Genomic DNA, 23,071 nt, shown 5'->3' on the forward strand with positions numbered 1-23,071 from the left:
GCAAGACACAGAGTCTGAAGACTGATCATGCACTGATGGTGGTGGAGTTTAGTCGCTCAGTCATATCTGGCTCTTTGAGACCCCATGCCCATCAGGCTCGTCTGTCCATGGGACTCTCCAGGCAAGAATACTGAGTGTATTGCCATTGCCTTCTCCAGATCATGTATTAATAGCCAAGAAAACGAGATGTTGGCTTTAAAACAGGAAAGCATCTTGACTATCAATTGGTCCCAAACTCTTGGTACTCACACATATGTGGGATTAGGCTAAGATAAGAAGGGAAGAGTCTAGGGATGTCCCTGGCGGTCTACTGGTTAAGACTTCACCTTCCAATGCAGGGGAGGTGGGTTCGATCCCTGGGTGGGAGAGCTAAGACCCCACATTCCTCATGGGCCAAAACGTAAAACAAGCAATATTATAACAAAAACAATAAAGACTTTAAAAATGATCCACGTTAAAAAAAATCATTTTTAAAAGAAGGAAACAGTCTAGAGGCTTATAATATAAGTGCCCTCCATCCCAACACCAACATGCCCCTCTGCTCCAGAAAGGTGGCAACACGCTCATCCACAGAGACACCGATGACCCAGCCCAGCCAGATTTAACCTAGGGAGGAAAGCAAGCAGTCTGGCTTACCCCATGAGGGTGCCACTTTAAACTGGAGTTAAAGGTGAAGGTTACAGGCTTTAACCTCAAGTCACCGCAGACTGTTATGTGAGAGAAGGTCTGAGTAGGCAATCAATAACTCATGTATTACCAGCCAGTTGTTTGATGAATCCAACTCACCATTGACAGTGTCACAGGTGACTTGACTGAAGCTTCCTGTCCAGCTCTTCCGTGTATGTGTGTGCAACCTGAGGGCCTGGGAGTACATCTCCAAGCATTTTTCTTCTGGAACCGACAGGCTCCAGACTTTGAATTGAGTACACAGGCCCAGGCAGGTATCCTGGAACACATAATGGTTGTGGGGAAGCCAGTTGGGCCTGGTTATTGCAGATCACACGTAACAGTGTGTAAAATCTCCCGCTGTTTGGAGATTCTTGTGCTAAGCAGGTTAATTAAACCTTAATTTGAATCTCCCAGCTTATATGGGTCTGGCCTTAAAATTATCCCACCTAATTCTCTGGCTATGTGTGCGTTAGTGGAGGAGGGAGAGGGAAGGTAAGGCGTTTTATATGCCTGAGTCATTAAATTGGCTTAATCTAATTAGTAGGTTGTGAAACAGTTGATGGAATTTGATGGACATGACACCTTAGGAAAGCCAATATATTTTAAAATATTATTTTTCTTTGCAAAACACTGGCTGTAGTGTTTTTGGTATGATAACAGTTCATGGTCAAATTAAATTAGCTGGTGTTACCTCGGAGTCCCAGGTGGACGCATTTGTCTCAGGCACCAATAGCTCTGGCTGGGGCCCCAGGACCCCGACTTCTGGAGACAATGGCCCACTGCAGGGGCAGTCTGGCTTTGGGGCAGTTGGCCCATTTTATGACTCACAACATCTGGATATTTGTCAACTTGCAAATGCTCAGAGGAAACAGCCCACAGTCTTCATCCCAGCCCCGTCGTTGCTTGTGACACAGTCCCCTCCACATACACTCACGCCATCCCCAAAGACTCCGGGTGCTGGACCTGGACATGAGTGTCTAACCTCCTCTTCACCTTTACAATTGCAAATATAAATCAATCTCTTGTCACTGATGAGCCCTCTGGGAAATTCCCTGCCTCGGCTCAGGACACTAAAGGATGTTTGTGAGAATTTTCCAAACCCAGCCGTACATTTGTCCTCTGCCGATTGCCAGCCATCAGGCCACAAGACTGCTTTCATAAGAGGCAAAAGCAAGTAAAATTCCTCTGGTTCCAGGTCCCTATTTTTTAACAGGTAAAAGTTCACCCTGTATGTTAGAAGCACTGAACTCACACCGCTATCTGGACACCTCTGCCCACCACAGAAAAACATTAACACACAAACCAACGCATATTCTCTCCTCCCGACTAGCAGAATTCTCTAGAAAGAAAGAAAACAAAGCTAAGAACATCCTCTAAGTCTTGTAACCTAGAGATGTTTTTGTGGCTGAACTTGAGAAAAGGGTGCCCTTTACTACTGCAACTCCATTCTCAACTCACTACAGGAGGCTGTGTGAGAAAATAGGCTAAAAACAGACAATCAATAATGTGTATTGCAAACGCAGTGTGCTCTTAAATGGTCCAGTCTCCGGCTGTCTTTGAAGAGAAAGGGAAGGTGCAGGAATAACTAAGCCAGAAGTAAGCAGTCAAAGTACTTATCTCTGTGAACAAAGGTCTCTGAAGGATCTTACAGCATGTTTGCTGGCTGGCTGACACCCCACGGAGATAAATGCCAGGGAATCGCTTTTAGAAGGAAACGTGCCAGCCTCAGCCCAGGGTCCCCATGCTCCAAGCAGACACTGGGGCAGAACCGGGCCCAGGACCAGTGCAGAGAATCTCAGATGCCGGCTGTGAACTGTGAAGAGAAGGAAGCACCTGCCCAAATCCTCTCCTGGCCCCGTGAGGACCCATGCCCTGGACTGGGCAGGACCCATGTCTGAAACATCACCTTGGAACAACAGCCCAGGTGCCATGGAGGTGGGAAGGCCATCTCGCCAATGAGAACACAGAGCCTCGAAAAGCAAAGGGCCCGTCTGCCTCTTGCCAGATGGCAGAGCATCTGAGCTAAGTATCACTGTTAATGGGGAGGCTTTGAAGTCAGGCTCCCTGGGTCTGAATCCAGATCACCGTGTATGAGCTGCATGACCTGGGACAGGCCACCTCACCTCTCTGTGTCCCTGGGTAAATCACGGATGATCGCAGTTCTGACTTCACTGGGGTAAACTCAAGGCCAAAAACGTGCCTTAAGTAGGAAGGACGTGGTCAGCATGAACTGTTGTGATGGGTGAGAAGGTTTGCCGCAGCCAGACCAGGCAGAACACTCATCGCTGTCCTCCTGATGGTGTTTCTGTCCATGCTGCCGCTTTGGCGGAGGCGCTGGCATCACCTCTGTAGACATCTTCCATGACTGGTGGCCACGTGGCAAGCCAGAGGCAGTCAGGCATTCGTTAGGGGAGCCACTGGTGTGGTTTCAGGGATGCTACAGCCCACATCCTGCTGGCCAGGAAGTCTGATCTCCGCCTTCTGCTAGCCCAGCACCAGCCGAGGACGCCAGGTCTCCTGCAGGGCCCTCCTCGCCTGGCCTCTCTTCTTCCATACGTGTCTTTCTCTTGCGCATCTTCACAGAGTTTGGGATGACCGTGCAGGCGGCCTCTGGCTCTAAAGCACATATGAACCTTCAAGGGGCACATATTCAAAGACGTGAGTGTGCGCTCCATAGAAGTCAGGTCTAAGGGAAGCGGCGCCCTCCGTCTCCTACTGTTGGCGACCCTTCAGCTCCATCATGTCCCACCTCTTCTTCCTGCAGTCAGTAACGCTTCCTGCCTGTTCACTTGATGCCAGCCCCTGTAGGCCAGCTGTTGCACTGCATTACTATACTTTTCAAGGTGCTCTACTATACGATGAAAAATGTTTTCTTTCTTTGTTGCTTATTTTTTCCCATGTTATTTGTGAGAAAAGTATTATAAACCTATTACAGTACAGTCTTAGCAGTATAGAGCCAATTGGGTTAGTTGGGTACCTAGGCTAATTTGGGGGCTTCCCTGATAGCACAGCTGGTAAAGAATCCACCTGCACTGCAGGAGAGCCCGGTTCGATTCCTGGGTTGGGAAGATCTGCTGGAGAAGGGATAGACTACCCACTCCAGTATTCTTGGGCTTCCATTGTATGGCTCAGCCGGTAAAGAATCCACCTGCAATGCAGGAGACCTGGGTTTGATCCCTGGGTTGGGAAGATTCCCAGGAGAAGGGAAAAGCTACCCACTCCAGTATCCTGGCCTGGAGAAGTCCATGGACCGTCCATGGGATCTCAAAGAGTCTGACACGACTGAGCGGCTTTCACTTTCACTTAGGCTTACTTTGTTGGATGTTGTTGGACAAGAACAACATGCGCTTGGAGTGGGGCTTGTCCGTATGGAAAGGGCTTACTGTACTGGGCCTCTTGGCAGTCTACATACCCTGGGGTCCGGGAAGCAGTAACACGCCCAGCGTTCCCTTTGCAGAAGAGAGTGTGGATATTTACCAAACAGGAGATTGGTTTCAGTCAATTTCTCTATATTGGGAGGAGGTAGTTATTATCTTTTTGTTTCTTTTTGTTGGGTTTTCTGAGGCTGATCCAGTACGGTGTCCCACGGTCTTTTCTGTGCAACTTGCAAAGCTCTCTCCTTTTTCACCTCCAGCCCCCATGATGCCTCTCTGAGAGGAGACGACAGGTTCTCGGCCGGAAAAGTAAAGACTTAAAAGTAGGTAGAGGTATCTACCTCTCTTCATGAACCAGGGATCGAACCCAAGTCTCCTGCATTGCAGGTGGATTCTTTACCGGCTGAGCCACACAATGGAAGCCCAAGAATACTGGAGTGGGTAGTCTAGCCCTTCTCCAGCAGATCTTCCCAACCCAGGAATTGAACTGGGCTCTCCTGCAGTGCAGGTAGATTCTTTACGAACTGTGCTAACCCAGGGCTTCTGACCCTCAGCTCTACTGACATGGGGGCCTGGTGGGGGTCCCTGTGGTGGGGCTGGCTGTGTACTGGGAGATGTTTGGCAGCATCCATGGACTTGACCTACTAGCAGGACCCCTCCAAGTTGTGCTCCCACATAACCACACACCCTCTGATGCATGGAGGGGCTCCGATGTCCTTCCTGCAGATGCTGACATGCAAAGAGCTGCCTTGACCTGCAGCATCCTTGCAAATCTGGCTGTCAGATCCGATGCCTGGCCTGCCTCTAGGACATACCTCGGTGGGGCTGGTTTGCTGCACTGAGCGGAAGAGTCAAGAGGAGCGCTTGTGTTGGTGGTGAGCCAGGGGCAGAGGGCGAGGACGCTGCAGTCTGCCTTGCACCGGAGAGAGAAGGAAACGCTCTTGTGTTGATGGGGGACCAGGCTGTGTGGGACTCAAGCCCAGGGGATGCCGGGCTCAGGGGCGCAGTGCGTCACCTGGGGCGGCTGCCACAGCAGGAGGGTCCATAATCTCTGCAGCAAATCCTTGTCTACCTGGCAGGAAACCAGGCAGGTTGCTTTCGCCCTCCTTTGGTAACTGCCTGACGGTGTGGTCCACTGTGGAGTGCAAAGACCCCGAGATGTCCTTTCTGTTGAGCTGCACTGTCCCTCGAAGCCCCTCTGCCCCAAGCTTGCTGAGGCCCCAAAGGTCAAGGACACGGGCCGCCGACACCCTGGACTCTCACCAGGTTTGCTTTTGCATAAACTGAGAGGTGCGGCTGCCATTCAGCTGAGCCTCGGTGGGTTCTTTGGTCGCCCCTGGTGGGGGCTGGGTGTGTACGAGTCGGTTTAGAGGTTCTTCCTCCACAGAGCTCCGGCTGGGGCGGCCTCACCGGGCCTCTGAGGGGTCGGCAGTGGCCAGGTCTCCTCCCCTCCTCCTGCGCCTCCTGCTCGGCTTCTCTACCTCTGGGCCCCGGTGCCAGTCCAGACTCTGCTTCTCCTGCAGGTCACACCCAACAGCTTAGGGGCCCAAAGGTGGGGACGGGATACTGAGGTTCCAGTCCGCCTGTGGGTCCAGCTCAGCTGCCCAGGCCCACTAGACTGGACCCTCCCCGATGCCACGATGGCCTTTCTCCACACCCCAGGATGGCGGGTCCTGGGCCTTCTGACTCTAGCATCAGACACAGAAGTGTCAACCCCGCCTGGACAGAACATCAATCCCCACCAAGTCTTACAGACAGATGACTCCAGTGCACCTTTGCTACATCAGACTCTTACGGGCAAGAACGCATGTCAGCAGGCATCATTTTTAGACCGGGAAAGCTCTACTTCAGGCTCCCGAGCATAACGGGGCCCCTCTTGCCCTGGAGGCTTCAGCCTGGGGTGGGAGGCAGTGCCATCAGTCAAGTCAAGAACACCCCTGCAGGTTAGGTCCAGCTCTGGCCCTCTGTCTCAGATACTGCAGAGTCAAGGTTTGTGAGGTTTTGACATTTCAAGGTCACTTGTCCGGTGACTATGAGTGTACGCATCTGATTGGTTTCCTGCTGTTTGTTGAATTCTTATGTCCCAGAAACTAGGCTCGTAGCACTGTATGGGACCACTCGATTGAGCTTCGTGAAACCTGTGAAGTAGTTCTGCCCTGTCCCCATTTTTGAGATGGGAACATGGAGGCTTAATGAGGATAACCCGCTGGCCACACACCATCTGCTCCGTGAAGGGAAAGCTCAGACCTTCTGCCTCCCTGGTGTGCAAACCAGACTGATTCAACTTATCTGTTTCTATTCCCCTCTGGCCTTCACGTGTTTTTCTAGTTCCGATGCCATGACCCCACTGAAAATCGACAAAGAGAATGAAAGTAAATGTATTTGATTAAAAATATCAGGGAGAGAGAGGAATTTGCTGAAAATTCATTTCAGGTGGCCAGATATCATGGGTGCCTCATGGGCTTAGCATCTCCTAGTTTGAACTTTTTCAGGAGAGTTAAAGTGCCATTATTTGCAAAAATTAGTAGAGTGGCAGATTGTCATGTTTCTCGAGCCACTGTCCCAGTTAATTGAGACATCTAAAGACCACACAGGGAGCAGCCGAAGGGGTCACCCCGGAAATCTGACTCCCCAAGCTGGCACAGCACACGCCGGCTGGGCTGGGTTTGGTAGGAGGAGCCAAGTATGTCCCGCGTTCCTAGTGCCAGTTGGTTAACAGAGCGGCATCATTGTGGGTCTCCAAGGACGGGACCGTGGGGCCCAGCTCCCCGCAGAAGGAATCTGCTCCCCTCACTGGGGACGGAGGTGGGGCCGCGAGCAGCGACAGATGACATGTGGCCGTCCCCACCCAGGGAGGCGCCGCTTGCCAGTTGTCGGGTGAAGCACTAGAGGGGAGTGTGCCAGAAAACCGAACGAGATTTTCGAAGAAGCGCTTTCAAACTCGATAATGAATTTCCACTAAATTAAATGTTTGCTCCTTGTGGTTAAAAAAACCTAATGGACATATTACCACAATTAGTTCGTGCCTGCCACTTGGAAACCAGAATTAATGGCTCCAAAGTGTCTCTGCTTAGAGAATTTACAGAGAGCCTGGGTGGGTAAAACATATCTGTTTTTCTTTATCAAACACAACCCCCAGATAACCCAATAACTCATGCGCTCCCCACCGCGGCCTCATTGACTCCTTTTGTAAAAAGCTCGTAAGACGATCAGCTCTTTGAGAAAGTATAAGAGGGTGTCAGACTTAAGTCTAACATCAAAATGGTGGGGGTGTGAGAAGGCGGAGATGGATATCTGAAGTGGAGCTATGGGTTTGCTCTCAGAGACCGAATGCTGAGGAATGGAAAAACTCGAACAGTGTGGTTCGCTTTGGGGAGGGGGGTGGTCCTCCAAGGGCTGGGAAAGATGGCCAGGCTCACTCTGCCTGGCTTTATTAACTCATCCTTAATTAGCCCGTAGCTTCGATACAATTTAGCTCGTGCCATATGGGCTAATATCGTGCTGAATGGCACCCCCCGTGCAGGTGGCAGTCTGTGACACCGAAGGCGGATCAGCAGAAGCCCGCAACGACACAGCCTTAACGGCCCGGCGCCATTTGCCACGCCACAGTTATGGTTGTGTAAGCACTTCCATTAGAAACTCTTATTTTCAAAGATTTTATAAATTAGTTATTTAAAAAAAAAAACAACAATCACTCTGGGCTGGAATGAAACCCAGCCAGTCAGCTCGCCGCCAGGAAGGTTTATGGTCAACGACACTCAGAAAAAGCATGTGGCCAGCTACCCAAGTTTGGGCGGCTCACTCCCTTTGCTCAGATCCCCCTAATCAGACACAAATGCAGTTTCACGTTGAGTGACAAGTAGCGGTCTGTGGTCATTCTCCAGGATTAGACTTCCCTGGTGGCGCAGGTTATCACTCATCATCCCTGGCGCTCCTGAGTTTGCGCTGCTTGTCTTTGTCGATTGGAGGAGGGGGTCCCCTGCAATGACTGGGGGTGGACATGTCTTTCACCCCAGGAAGGGGGACTCTGGGCCCCGTTCCAGGAAGGGTTTCAGAGGGAGAAGGGACTTACTCAAACATCTGTGAGTTTCTCTTGGGCATGAAATCTGGGAGCAGACCTGCAGGGAGGGACCTGACGGTATCTGCATTCTTTCATTCAGGGACCCCAACTGTGAAATCGTCGAGATTCTTTTTAAAAAAATTATTTCATTATTATTATACTTCTTGTTATTTTATTATTATTTTTATTGGAGTTAAAAGGATCTTGATGCTGGGAAAGACTGAGGACAGAAGAGGGTGACAGAGGATGAGATGGGTGGATGGTGTCACTGACTCAATGGACATGAGTTTGAGCAAACTGCAGGAGACAGTGAAAGACAGGGACGCCTGGCGTGCTGCAGTCCATGGGGTCGCAAGGAGTGGGACACGACTGAGCAACTGAACAACAACAACAACACATTTGCTTTACAATGTCGTGTTTGTTTCTGCTGCAGCGCAGTGAATCAGCCACACACACACGTACCCCCTCTTTCTCGCACTTCCTTCCTACTGTTGATTGTTGCCTACGCTGCATCAAGCTCTGGACCAGTTGACCACGGCTTGGCCACCCGGCTTGAGCCTCGGTCCCCACAGCCCTGGTGTCTTGGACCCTCATGGTCCCCATGACAACCACACGCTACACTTGGGAGGTTACGCTGGACCAAGGCCCTTCAGGGGGTCAGATCCAGCCAAAGCCGCTCTGTCTCCAAGTAGCCTTGTTTGTGGTTTTCGCAGGATAGTTCACTTCCTTTCACCAGGGCTGGCTTGCTTTCCTTCAGGATTTGGATTCTGCTTCTTTCTACTCTGTCGGTGCATTGCAGGTGCCCCAGCAGAACCTGAAGCCCTGTGTCCGGCTGCTGAGTGGTTCCACGTGGCCCCTCCAGATGCAAGAAGGGTGGAAAGAGCCTCAGCGCAGGCCTGGGGGCTGGGGAGGGCCTGCGAGACTTGTTCTAATCTGTTGCCCCCAACATCTAAGCGGTTGGAGTTGGAGCAATTTTGAGCTTGGATAACCTACATAATCACATCTCTGAGCTTTTTCCTTGAGGAATGGACAGAATCTATCTGAACTTTGGCAGTACGCTCTCCACTACATAACTGAGCCAGAGGGCTCACCTGGGAGCTGCAACTGTCGTCTGTAAGGGGACAGTCAGGAAGACAGTGGTTTCGCGGGGTTTGGACGTTTTCATTCAGCTCGCGCGCGCTCTGTCCCCTAGGAAGGAGGAAGAAGGCGTGGGAGAGAGGCTGAAGTGTCCTCCCCTAAGCATTGAACTTGCCGATGGGTGCCGAATCTTAAGGAAGGAAACCGACCGACAGCTGGAGTCAGCCCTCCGACTGCATCTATCCCTCCCTGAGAGCCTGGGTAGGAAATGGGAACGCTTCCGGCTGTGTGGACACCCAAGTCCGGGGAGGCTTCTGACGCAAATGTGCACATGCGGCCCTGTCCCGCTTGCCCACTGGGGGTCTGCATGTGGGCTGTGCTGGGGAGAAGGGGTCCCCTCCGGGGCTGGTCAGCCTTGCTCTGCTTAAGGATGTGTATCTAGCCACTTTTAATAATGTTCAAGTCATGCCATAGCACTGCATGGGAAAATACCATTTCTTTATTAAAACTGCTTTATGAAGTCTGTTTTTCACCAATGCATGGAGCTGCCGTGTGTGTGTGTGTGTGTGTGTGTGTGTTTCCTCTATGGTTAGGACGAGACTGTCTGCAAGTTTTGCAGACTTTTCTTTTGAAAGGCAGCTCCACTGAGTCGCATCCTGGACTGAAACGGCTTGTGCTGCGCCGACAGGCGCGCCATTTCCCCACCTCTCATTGGCCGTTTATGGGGCTCCGCGGTTTTCAGATGGTGCGAGCCGAGAGGATGCCAAATGTCTTGCCAGTTCATAACCAACAGCAGACAGGGCTCGCTTCAAAATGCCACTGCTCAGAGCATCTGTCGTTATTAAGGAAGACGCTCCAGTGCTGCAGAGGACTTCAATTCTGCTTTCCTCGTCACTTACCGAGCTAGAATAATATGCAGTTTGTGGATGAAACAAACGTGTTGGGGCCATGGTGCCAATGGCTGAATTTTTGTGTTCCCTTTATTACTGACTGTAAAATAAACTTTGGCCTTTTTAATAAATATAATAAAAACGCTCTGTGAATCAGGAGAGGGTGACCCATTACGTCCATTTAACATTTTCGTAATAAAAAATGCAACCCCGACACACATTCAAGACCAAGGTTCATAAAGACCCCATCACCAGGCTGAGAAATTGCCCTGCTACCTGACGGCCCCATGCTAGGAGGGGACCAAAACAGGCCTTCACACGGGTGTGCTTACGCACAGACACACATACACAGGCACACACATGGCCCTCCTCTGCCCCAGGGTCTCCGGAACTCCCTGGCTAATTCGATAGCATCTCCAAAGGAATGCTTTTAGCTGCCTCACACTTCTCTCTCAAGGAGAATTTGAATAATAACGAAACGCAGGCAGAGGCTGCCCCAGACAAGATGGTTTCGTTTCAGTGGAAGAGTCACAAGATAGGGAACCTCGGGCTGGGAGCCATCTGGGGAGTGTCGGCCAGGCGGGAGGCTGTCTCCTTGCTCAGGAAGCCCCTGGCCACTTTTGATATTTGAAAGTGATGCAAACCAGAGGGCCCGGAGCGCGGTGAGCTGGGAGCTCGACCTCGGAAGAGCGATTGGCGTGCCTCCGTTCCAACCTTTCAGGCTCTGTCTTCAGAATCTGTGTCTCCACTTCTTCCAGGGGGCTTCCTGTGTTGTCTGCTTCCAACACGCGGGCCTGGGTTGCCTCCGCCGGGGAGATGCCGGCTCAGATTAACCGGGTGCCAGAGCGTCCCGCTGTGCCACCCCTCATCAGTTTAAGATACAGGCTTGATTCAAGGAGGATCAGCCCATCAATGTGTCAGGAGCTGCTCCAGAGACGCCGCTGAGCTGGTGGTGGTCGTAGGGGGGCAGGGGCGGGGCGGAAGTTTATCTGGCATTTGGAATCTGTGCAGGAATAATCCAGAATACTGACCAAGGAAAGAAGTACATAGAACCCACATCGTCAAATTTTCAGCTTTATTTTCAAGGGATTTCTCTCCACAGTCGCTTTCACTGAGGTTTCATTGAAGCACTGAATGAAAACTCGTTATTTCGCCAATGGTCATTTGACCAAGAAAAATATTCTAAAAAGAGGGCGGGGGTAACAATAATGGATGGTTTTCTCTGCCATGGGAAAGGGAAGTGAAGGATGGATGCTGGACACACTGACCAGAGTCCACTTTAAAGACATGACTTTGTCCTTTGATTCTCATGGAAATGACCAAAGCCACTGAGCGACAGGCTGTTGACAAGTGCTGTTGCCGGAGTCGCTGGTCTCTAGGTGACAGGAACAAACTCTTTCTCAAAGTTTCTCTGGCTTCCTCACACCCTGTCTCCTCCGTCTTCCGTCTTCCTTCATTCTCTTTTGGTTACGCAGCCAACCGGAGGGCCAACCCCTAGCGTCTGCCCATCCTGCCTGTGGTCATCTCTCCTCCCACTGCCCCCAGCCCCCAAGGCACCACCCCCAGCCCATTTGCATCCATCCAGAGTGGATTCAGGAAGCCAGGGGGTCTCCTCTCCCCAGCTGAAGTAAGAAACTTTGAGCGACATCCCAGGGAAGCTGAAGGATGTGCCTCATACATTGTTGCTTCTAAGTCAAGGTTCAAATACCACTGAAGTGTGCACAGCCTGGCACTCACCCTAGAAGGGCCAGTGGCCTAAGACACCTGAGTCATCTCTGAGCATCACCCAGTGACTCATTCACTGTCTGGTTGACCTATGCAGGCCCCAGCCTTCTCGGGGGAGACCCTTTAAACTGACTTGTGTCCTGGAACCTCTCCACATCCTCAGTGTCACCAACCCAGAGGCATGTCTGCAGCTGCAGAAGCAGTGCACCCCCTGCTGGAGCCCCCGCAGGGTGGGCTGCCTCACGCTATGCCGTTCCCTGAACCGTGTGGACACAGACTGTGGCTTCCTCATGTCAGAATTCAGTTCAGTACCCAGGGTGTGCACACTGTGATACCCACCTTCCCTCATCTGTGTCCCTGTTTTAGCCTTGTTGATCTATTCGCTGACCCTCATGGTCCCTCCTATCTGCTAAACACTTGCATGCCGTCTTTTTCTAATTGGCAAAAACGTGTTTTACAAAGTTGTGTTGGTTTCTGCCATACAGTGCAAATCATTATAAATACATATATATATATATATATATATATATCCCCTCCCTCTTGAGCCTCCCTCCCTTCCTCTCATCCCACCCCTCCCAGAGTACAGACTCTGCTCCCTGTGTTACTAACAGTCATCCAGGTGGTGTTAGCCGTAAAGAACCTGCCGGTCACATGCAGGAGACATAAGAGACGCAGGTTCAATCCATGGGTCAGGACGATGCCCCTGGAGGAAGGCATGGCAAACCAGTTCAGTATTCTTGCCTGGGAAATCCCACAGACTGAGGAGCCTGGTGGGCTACAGTCCATGGGTCGCACAGAGTCGGACATGACTGAAGTGGTTTAGCATGCACACGCTACTTCACGCGCGACAGTGTCTATATATATATATATATATATATATATATATATATCATTGCTACATTTTCAACTCATCCCACCCTCTCCTTCCTCCACTGTGTCTGCAAGCCCATTCTCTGCTAGGCTCATCAGTTTCATCTTTCTAGACTCCATGTATATATGCATTAATATATGATACTTGTCTTTCTCTTTCTGACTTACTTCCCTCTGCATAAGAGGCTTTAGGCACCATACAGTCTTACACAGGCAGTCTGTATCCTCAAAACCCCTCCCACCCGCCCAGCATTAGCTCTTCACTGAGGTGTTGATCAGCCCAGAGACTTCCTAGCTGCTGAAGTCAAGCTGGGGTGCTTCCTCAACACACCTCCTACCTTGCATTTGCCTGTCACCACCACTAGAACCCTGGGCTGTAACTTCCTATTTGCTTGCTGGCCAGCCTCTCAGGGAACGTCACACAGTAGGGCAGCATCTGCCTCGGGCAGCTTCCTAACCCCAGCGCCCCGCAGGCTGGCACTCGATGAGAAAGTGGTGGGTGGAGACCTTTTGCTGGAGGCTTTTCCCGTTATTACCCCAGGCTGCCACCCTCACTGGGTCCTCCAAGAACTCATTAGGTTTCATTGGTCCCTTTGGGTAGCTCGTCTCGGTAGCATCCTTGCACCATAACATTCCCAGCAATGCCTCTGCCGTTGTAATATTCACAGAAAACCTTCAAAAGCAGCCTGCTGTCCAGCCTTCCATGAGCTCCTCCAGGTGCTGGGAATCAAGTTAGGACAGGCGTCATACCAGAGAGGGCACCTGCTTCTTGAGGCAGCTTATGGCCCGTGAGGCCTGCAGCCAAGGGTTGTTGTTCTTCAGTCGCTCAGTCGGGTCTGACTAATTGTACTGCAGCACACTGGGTTTCCCTGTCCATCACTATCTCCGAGTTTGCTCAAACTCATGTCCGTTGATTCAATGATGCCATCCCACCATCTCATCCTCTGCTGCCCCTTTCTCCTCCTGCCCTCAATCTCTCCAAGCATCTGGGTCTTTTCCAAAGAGTTGGCTCTTCACATCAGGTGACCAAAGTATTGGAGCTTCACCTTCAACATCAGTCTTTCCAATGAATATTCAGGGTTGATTTCCTTTAGGATGGACTGGTTGGATCTCCTTGCAAGGAACTCTCAAGAGTCTTTTCCAACACCACAGTTCAAAAGCATTAATTCTTTAGCACTCAGCTTTCTTTATGGTCCAAATCTCTCATCTGTACATGGCTACTGGAAAATCACAACTTTGACTAAATAGACTGGTATATTGTCTGTAATGGTTTGCATGCAGGGAACTATGGGGGTGAGGGAGGGGGAAAGGGGTCGCAAGAAGTGAATCAGAATAGGAAGGATGATTAAGTAACGGTGTCAAAGCATGCAGGCAGGAAGGCATGGAGGTAGGGTGGGTGAATGAAGGGGATAAGGACAGGTTCCCAGCACCTCCTGTCCACCTCCCCAGCCTAAGGGCTCTCATGGAGGCACAGGGTCACCTCACCGCGTCCTCTTCTTGATGCTAATTGAGGATGACGGTGTGTTGTTTTAATGGAAGGAAACCTCTGACCAACTCTCCAACTCGAGAGAAGTTTCTATTTCTTTCTATTTCTTCCTAGAAGTGACAGTTCCATTCAAATAATGTTAGATGTTTATTTCAATGGCCCGCTCCAAAGAACATAGGTTTTGTTTTACCAAAAGCCATTTCCAGATGGAACACTGCATCTCTTTGTCTGTCTGACCATCTGGTTCATTCCCTCCCAGACACGCCCTGTCTGTTTCCCTCCTCCCCACACCAGGTCACCTGCAGACATGAAGCGAGACCCCCAGAGCTGGCTGGGGACAGCTCCCGGCCAGGGTCACCCGGCCAGAGTGGGACGTGTCACAAAGCCCTCAGCACAGTCCCTGCATTTTCGCTTTTTCATCTGAAGTGAAAAATGTAGCTGCTTGCAGTTTGGGGCTCCTGTTTGAGTTTTATGTTTGACTTTGTTATTTCGGGACTAAGATTTTATAAAAATGCCTGGCTTGGAACAGCCTGGGGGTGACTGCCTGGGGGGGTGGTCCCCTTGTCTCAGTAAGAGAGCTCGGACCAGGCCATTTGTGGGATGCGCTTGTGACTCCTGCACATGTGCAAAGACCTGCCTCTCACTGCCTGTTACTCTGTGAGCGTTGTGTTCCTCTGTGGCAACTTGGAGGGAGCAGGGGGCCCTGCTTGAGGAAGGGGGCTGGAAGTGGGGGAGGTGTCAGAATGTGAGAAAGAGGGGCCTGACTCCTGCGCGTCCTGGGACTCCCTTGATCTGTGGGCCTTGAACTGGGAGCCAGCCCCTCTCCAAGGAACCTGGGTGCTCTTCATTCCCTGGGGCCAGAGCACAGGGTGTCCTCTGTGGAAAACACCGCCTTCTAGGTTCCTTCCTTAGATGCAGCGAAGCCCAGCCCAGGGAAACGCGGCTCCCAGTGGCTGGGGAAGCCAGAGGGGCCACTGACGGGAAGCGGGGAGTCCCAGGAGAGCGTCTTTCACACAAAGCCCACAGAGTCCTGGGTGTGTGGCAGCCTGTCCCCAGGTGCGGATCCTGTGCTCTGTGCCTAGTCCTTAGCCGTGTCTGATCTCTGGGACCCCATGAGCTGTAGCCCACCAGGCTCCTCTGTCCACGCAGGTCTTAGGGCTCCAGAAGTTTCCTGTGTCACAGTATGTGAGTATGGGACTCACTAAACCATGGCTTAAAATCAGTAAGACAACTCATTTTGAAAGTGGAAGGAAAGACAAACCCAGACAAACAGAGCTCAGAGAGGAAACTGGAAGGAACATGAAGACGGATTCGTCTGCATGGTTTTAAAGCCCTCCAAGAAGAGCCTCAGGGGATGAGAAGCCACTGGGATTCACAGTCCTCCTATTTGCCACAGCAGCGACCACATGGCCTGCAAGCCCTGGTGTAGCCCCTCTAGACAAAGAGGCCTCCCGTCACCAAGGTCTTCCGTGCTGTCTTCACCCCGCTTAGAGTCTCCCCTTCCCTTTGAGAGTCAATTCCTAGGCAGGTTGATAAGAAGTCCAGGGTCCCCGAGGAGGAGAAAGGGGTCTAGGGCTCTCGAAACCAAGATAGGGGTCTGGAATTCTCAAGGAGGAGGAAAGGACAAACCTTTTTTTTTTTTTTTCCTTTCCTCTGCATTCCTTAGTCTTAGTCACATAAAATGGGTTTTTTTCCTTTAAGCCTGGAGCTGATGATTACACAACTCAGTTTAAACTCTGTATTAGGGATCATATGACAACAGTGTATCCTGCTTGAGGACAGTTTCTCCGTCCTGAAAACCTTCTGACTAATCCTGATATTTTAGAATGTACATTAAGGGAGTGGGTCTAGCAGGATCTTTCCATTGTTAAGTCCTAATCCTGTTATCCCGAAATGCAAATTGTGGGAGTCGGTCTGGTAAAATTTTCACAAGCTTGAGATATTCTTTTGATTTATTGCAATAGCTAATTAAACAGGTATACAACTCCCTTGCTAACATTGGCAAGGGGGGCACTCTCCATCCCCCTTCTGATGTCTGTGTCAGAAGCTTTCTTTGTCCCTTTTCTTACTTTAATAAAACTCTGCTACACAAAAGCTCTTGAGTGATCCAGTCTGGTCCCTGATTCTGAAGCTAAATCTTCTTTGGAGATCACAAATCCAACATTGTTCACCATAAGCTAGCAGCTTCACACTGGTCTTTGTTGAGCCAGTGACACTAGGGAGCTCTAGGTTCAAATCCTGTCCTTTCATTTGGCCATACACCAGCTACTGAGATCTACAACGCGTCGAGTACCGAACTAGCTGTGGGGCACTGGGCCCGTTTCCAGGCTTTCCTATACCTCTGCTTTCTTACAAGTAAAGGATAAAAATAAAACCATCTTAGAACAAGCGAGAGGATCAAACATGATAATGAACATAAAGCACAGGGCATAGTCCTTGACGCAAAGGAAGGGACAGATACAAACACTTGCGCTCATTATAGAGGGGCTGGCTCTCTGAGCTGAATTTTGAAGGTCAGGGAGACTTGGGAGCTGAGGCTGGAGGAACAGTGCTGGAGGTGACACTTAATGGCCCTCCAGTTATGGGCAGGGAGTCGCTCATCTCCCTGACCAAAATTGAAGCTTTTTGAAGACAGGTAACAGTTCACATGTCTCCTGAGGATCTTCTGAGCAGTGCTGTTGAATGCGTGCTCTGTTTTCTGATGGACCAATGGTCGGGGTGGAATGGTGGCCCCACTTCCCCTAATGAAAAACCTGCAGTAAGATCCAGTAGGGAGTCTCTGTGCCGCTGGGAAGAGTGACCCTATGGAAACTTCATGCACGATGAGGGTGTTCACTGGTGCTGTCATCACTATTACGGTCATTCGAGCGCATGTTCAGTCACGCACTGCGGACTGTGGCAGTCTTGTGACCCTGTGGACTGTACCTCCCAGGCTCCATGGGATTCTCCAGGCAAGAATACTGGAGCAGGTTGCTATCTCCTCCTCCACAGGATCTTCCCGGCCCAGGGATCTAACTACTGTATCCCGCATTGGTAGGTGGATTCTTTACTGTGGACCCACCTGTTAGTTATTATTTTAACTATCTCCTATGCTCAACACCACTCAGCTTGTCCAACACCTTTCTCATAAGTAGGAAAAAATGTTCAAGTAGGTGGGGTACTCACCCAAGCTGGATTCACAGGGGTCTCCAACCCATCATGCTGTCTTTGGGTCCATCTGGCCAACCGAACTGTGGCCAACCGGAAGCAGCATCGTGTAGCCTGTGTGTCTTGAGACCATTCTTTTCATGTCATGGATTCAGAAAAAAGGGAAAAAATGGAGTTTAGAAAAGAAAAAACGTACACACATTTCCACCTTTAGGTAATCGAAATGTGTGAAAAGATGGTCTTAGAGATCACCTACGGGTCTGTGGAATACTTTATTTTCTGCTCTTTTTTCCTTCTTCTCAGAATGTTCTATCACAGTGGAAGAAAATAACAGGTCACTTCTATGCCTTTGGCTACTGGAAACTTTCCAAGGTGAACTAAAAATAAGTGATGGATGAGAATGTGTTCTTCTGATACCAGTGAGAGAACTCGGTTGGGTGAGAATGGCCCCGTTCTCTTTGAAGGAAAGAGGCAGGCCACGTGGAGAGGGTGACGGTGGGTGGTCAGGGAGACCAGGCTCTGCTTTTGTCTCCATCAGTCATGAGTCAAGGCCTGCAGGCTCTCTATTCTCACATGTAAGTTGAGGGGCTGGGCCAACGCCTGAATACTCAGAGCTTTCCTCCCTCTGAAGCGCACCCCCTTTCCTATAGCTAGGGACTGGCAGCTCTCAGGATCCTGCCTGCCTGGGCACGGTGGTCCTCGGGGCACCTGGCAAAAGAGCCAAAGATACAGCCACTAGCAACTTAGCTGTTGTTGTTCAGTTGCTAAGTCGTGTCTGACTAATTGCAATCCCAAGCACTGCAGCACGCCAGGCTTCCTTGTCCTTCACTACCTCCCAGAGCTCGCTCAAACTCATGTCCATCGAGTCAGTGATGCCATCCAACCATCTCATCCTCTGTTGTCCCCTTTTCCTCCTACCCTCAATCTTTCCCAGCATCAGGGTCTTTTCCAGTGAGTCGGCTGTTCACATCATGTGACCAAAGTATTGGAGTTTCAGCTTCAGCATCAGTCTTTCCAATGACTATTCAGGGTTGATTTCCTTTAGGACTGACTGGTTTGATCTTCCTGCAGTCCAAGGGACTCTCAAGAGTCTTCTGTAACACCACAGTTCAAAAGCATCAATTCTTCGGTGCTCAGCCTTCTTAATGGTCTAATTCTCACATCCGTACATGACCACTGGAAAAACCATAGCTTTGACTAAATGGAGCTTTGTCAGGAACTTAGCAGCACACAGTCCCCAGGTGTGGGACCTGTAATGACAGTCAGGAGCAGAGACAGAAGACCTGGAGATGGTCCCGAGCCTGCAGGGCTCCGACTCTACCAAAGTGGGGTGATGCGCCCGCCAACGAGGGGAGGGGAAGTCTCCTGGCAACCAGCTTTTAACAAACTGCTTCCAAAGCTGCTTTAAATCACTTACCTACTTCAATATCCCAACTGCCTGTGTATTTTTCATCTGTTCCCATCCCTACAGGCTATCTCCCCAATTCCATAAATCCAATCTGTCATCACTCAGATATGTTTTCAGGCTCCGAACAACCATTTTTTATACAAACCCAACGGATTAACCTCCATCAATTGTTTAACTGCAATCAAGACAAGTTCATAAACAATGTAAATATATTTACTATATTCCTTTACAAGAACAGTGAGTGTACAACCGGCCAAGGAAGCAAGATCAGAGGGAACGCTTCCCTATGCTTTATGGGACTATTCATGAGTATGGATTGCTATGTCTCTTTAATTTTACCTTGGCTGGAGGGAGCCTTATTTTCTTAGGGATTTAGGTTAGCTCCCAGATGTAAAAATCAGGATCAATCTTCTTTTCGAGTTAAAAAAATCGCTCTCACATTCATTCTTGCCATTTTTCCTCAAGGCCCTCGTTGCCCGCTCCCTTGCTAAAATTAACCGCCAGTAGTCGGTGGGATCTGTTTGCTAATTCCCCAGGCTCTCAAAGGTACTTGCTGGTGTCATGCAATAAACTCGACCAGCTCAAATTCCCTAAGTTATCTCGAGTCATCTCTGGATGTTTCTGGGTGGATATGAGTGTTTCTGAGCTCTCTCCAGTTCACATGTTCTGTTTTCCTTGTGAAATTAGAGCAGGGCAGCATTTTCAAGGATTAGGTCAGTGAAACACTACCACGTGTTCACTTCTTTCATTTATTCCTTGAGCACTTCATGGTTATATTTCAAGAGTGTCTCCCATTTAGCAAACACTATTCTAGGCACCAGTCAACCCTAAAGGAAATCAACCCTGAGTATTCATTGGAAGGATTGCTGCTGAAGCTGAAGCTCCAATGATTTGGCCACCTGATGCGAAGGACCAACTCATTGGAAAAGACCCCAGTGCTGAGAAAGATTGAAGGCAAAAGAAGATGGTGGCAGAGGATGAGATGGCTAGATAGCATCACCGACTCAACGGACATGGGATTGAGCAAACTCCAGGAGATAGTGAAGGACAGAGAAGCCTGGCATACTCAGTTCATGGGGTTGCAAAGTCAGACACAACTTAGTGCCTGAACAGCTACAACAGTTCTCGGCACTAGGAACCCAGCAATGGAAAGACAGACATAGTTCCTGCCCTCACGGTGCCTCCCCTCTAGTGCAGTGGGATAGACCAGAGTGAACAGGACGGACAGGTGAAGCACACGGCTTGCTAGAAGGGAGTAATTGTGAATGGGAGCGTGAATAAAAAAAGAGGGTGTCTGGGTGGGTCCCTTGCTGGTTTCCGGACATGGAACTGGTAATCGCCGGGCTGACATTTAGCTCTGGCAAAGAGCATCAGCCCTTGGGCACCCTGCCTGCCCTCCGCTGGTCCTAACCTGCCTGCCTCCTACATCTTTTCACCTGTGCGCACTGCACCTCGCTTGACTCTCTCTCTGAGCTCGTCCTATCCCCCAACCCTCCCAGCCCCCCACCGCCCTGGCTCTGCCCTGGTTCTTCCTCTTTTGTTCTCTGGTCTCCGGGTATACACTGAGGTTTCTTTCCTGATTGTCCTTTGCTCACTGGTCTTGCATTTTAGTCTTTATCTCTCTCTCTCTCTTTTTTTTTTTTTTTGTCCAACAAGCAGAAGGAATTCAGGCATGTCCTGAATAAGCCCAGCAGGGAAGTGCTCCTGTACTTCTGTTATGATACAAAGTCTACTTTTACTGAAGCAAGGGAGTAGAAATTGGAATCAAACATTGGGGAAAAAAATCAGAAATAATTTGCTTTAGAAACACAGTTATACACTTTTATGTGAATCAGAAATTTGAACAGTTTTTGTTAAAATACATTCCACAGAATTTGTACAGAGATCCTCACTTTTGGTCACGGTAGTCATGCCTTCATGTAGAGATTTTCCTAGACCGAGTGTGAAAAGGATAGAAACACTTGCCGTTTTGCAGAGAAAGACGCATTTTCCTCTGGAAACAATCAGGATTGTGCAATTTTTGATTGAATGTGTGTTGCTAGATTTTTGCAGACACTTTTAGCGCCAGAATGAGAAGCGTGTTATGGTGCGGAATCCATTCCTCCTCACCTGTCTTTCCGGACCGCTGTCTGGGGGTGCATCGCAGTTTGCTCCGCATTTCTCCAGCCTTGTTCCTGCCTCCCCACAATCCTTCAGTGCCGCGTCGCCCCCCCTTTCATGCCCCATGAATCCCGGGCACTCTGCCATCCCATTACAGCCTCCTTCCGCATGCCCCCCTCCCCCTGACCTCTCAGGCAGTTCCTGGCACCCCTCCAGGACCCCCTACCTTTGGCTGTTAGAGTTTCGGAGCACAGCAGCTGTGACCGGCTTCTCTGCTGGGCCCTGACTCTGGGCTGGATGGAAACCTCTGCCGTTCCAGCTTGCACGGCCCTGGGGACGCCCCCGTGAGTGCAGCAGGCTGTGTAGGCTCTCGGGTCAGAGCCAGGGCTCCAGTGCCCAGCTGCCCTCCACCTGGTGAGATGTTCTCCTTAAAGGAGACACAGGAAGCCTCCTTCGATGCCTTCTCACCAAAGTCACCACCTCCCCCAAAGTCCGAGCAAGGGACGCTGAAGGTTAAGTGTATCTCCAGTTGCTTGTCTCCCTCTGGTTACCTTTTCCAAAGTGTAACCTTCCAGGGACCTCGAACTCATGGCTCTGGGATGTGCACTGGCCTCGTCCAGGCTGAGGGTCCTCGTGCCCAGAGGAAGGTGAAGGAGCAACGACCCTTGCTCACTTGCTGTGGCTCCATTTTCAAACGCAGGCATGCTCAGTCGCTAAGTCCTGTTCCTCTTTACGACCCTGTGGACCGTAGCCCGCCAGGCTCCTCTGTCCATGGGATTCTTCAGGTAAGAATACTGGAGTGGGTTGCCGTTTCCTCCTCCAGGGGATCTTCTCCACCGAGGGATTGAACCCACATCTCCTGTGTCTCCCGCCATGACAGGTGGATTGCTGACCACTGGGTCACCTGGGAAGCCCCTCCATATTTTAAATAGAAGAGGCTAAATCAGAAGACTGCCTGCCCTTTGTAACAATCAGGTGATCACGGGGATGCTGTGAGGAAAATTAGCTGAATGCAAAGCATCTTTACACAGAAGCTGGGGGATGGCTCCTCACCCCACCCTGGTGGGTCCTGGAGGCATCGGTGGACTAGGGGCCCGCTGCCTCTGAAGCCCCAGACTCAACCCTCTGGGTCCTCTTGCTCCTGCAATCTAAGGACTGTTATGGGGCTTCGGACTTATTCTGGTTTCCACTCTGTAATAATCCTCCTTCCATTTTTTAAAAACTAAAGCAAAGCTGGAGAGAGGGCCGAGCAACACGATCTTCCCTCAGTAGGAAGCAGGGACACAAGCGCTCTTTGTTTCCATCCGTGAAGCCCTCGGACTGATGTCAACGCCAGAAGGCCGTGCCGACAGCCGTGCAGTCACTCTTCTGCCTCATTTGCATCCCAGCCCGTCTGCGTTCTGACCTGTGTAGAGGAATGCATCTCATGTAGAAAATGCGCGAGCAGAAAAACACAAATGCAAGATGCCGTCGGAGAGCAGATGCGCTCCGCAGTGCCCGCTCCAGCCCACGCTCCGGATCCCCAGCTGCGTCTGAGCAACTCCGAGCCTCTGTCCACGGTCTCTGCAGCCCGGGTCACCACCTGTGTTGTGTTTCTTTCCCCTCCCCACTTAGCAAGTCAACATACACTCTGAAAAAAAAAATACTGACTTCCAGCTCCTTCAGGAAACGGGGTCTGAAAAGCTTCAACTTGGGTATCAAGTCCTGCTGTAGATGTTGGAGGGTTGTCTGATGCCTTCTTGGTGATTTTCGAGTCCAGTATCTGGCTAAGACCATTGCCAGATCATTCTTCTTCAAGCTGGAATCACCTTCCATGATAGAATCGATCAAAAGACTTTGCAAATAAAGACACTGCCAGTCCCTTCCAGTTAACTGCTAGGTGGAGAAGTATCAGTGATTCTGACTTTTGGGCTACTCACTCCTGAACTTCAGTTTATATCTTTAAGAACTAATGCTTGCCTAGATATATTTTGCAGAAAATTGGGGAGATTTGTTTTCTTATTTTTCTTATTTTTATTGTAAACATCTTGTTACTTTAAATATTATTTTAGCTATGTTTGATATAATTTTCTTATTTTGTGGCATCCTACTTTTTTTACACTGGTTCCCCCCTGGTGGCTCAGATGGTAAAGCATCTGCCTACAATGTGGGAGAACCAGGTTCAACCCCTGGGTCAGGAAGATATCCTGGAAAAGGAAATGGCAACCCACTCCAGTAGTCTTGCCTAGAAAATCCCATGGATGGAGAAGCCTGGTAGGCTACAGC

The sequence above is a fragment of the Ovis canadensis genome, chromosome 22 (genome assembly GCF_042477335.2).
Source record: "Ovis canadensis isolate MfBH-ARS-UI-01 breed Bighorn chromosome 22, ARS-UI_OviCan_v2, whole genome shotgun sequence".
In the NCBI taxonomy this organism is placed as follows: Eukaryota; Metazoa; Chordata; class Mammalia; order Artiodactyla; family Bovidae; genus Ovis; species Ovis canadensis.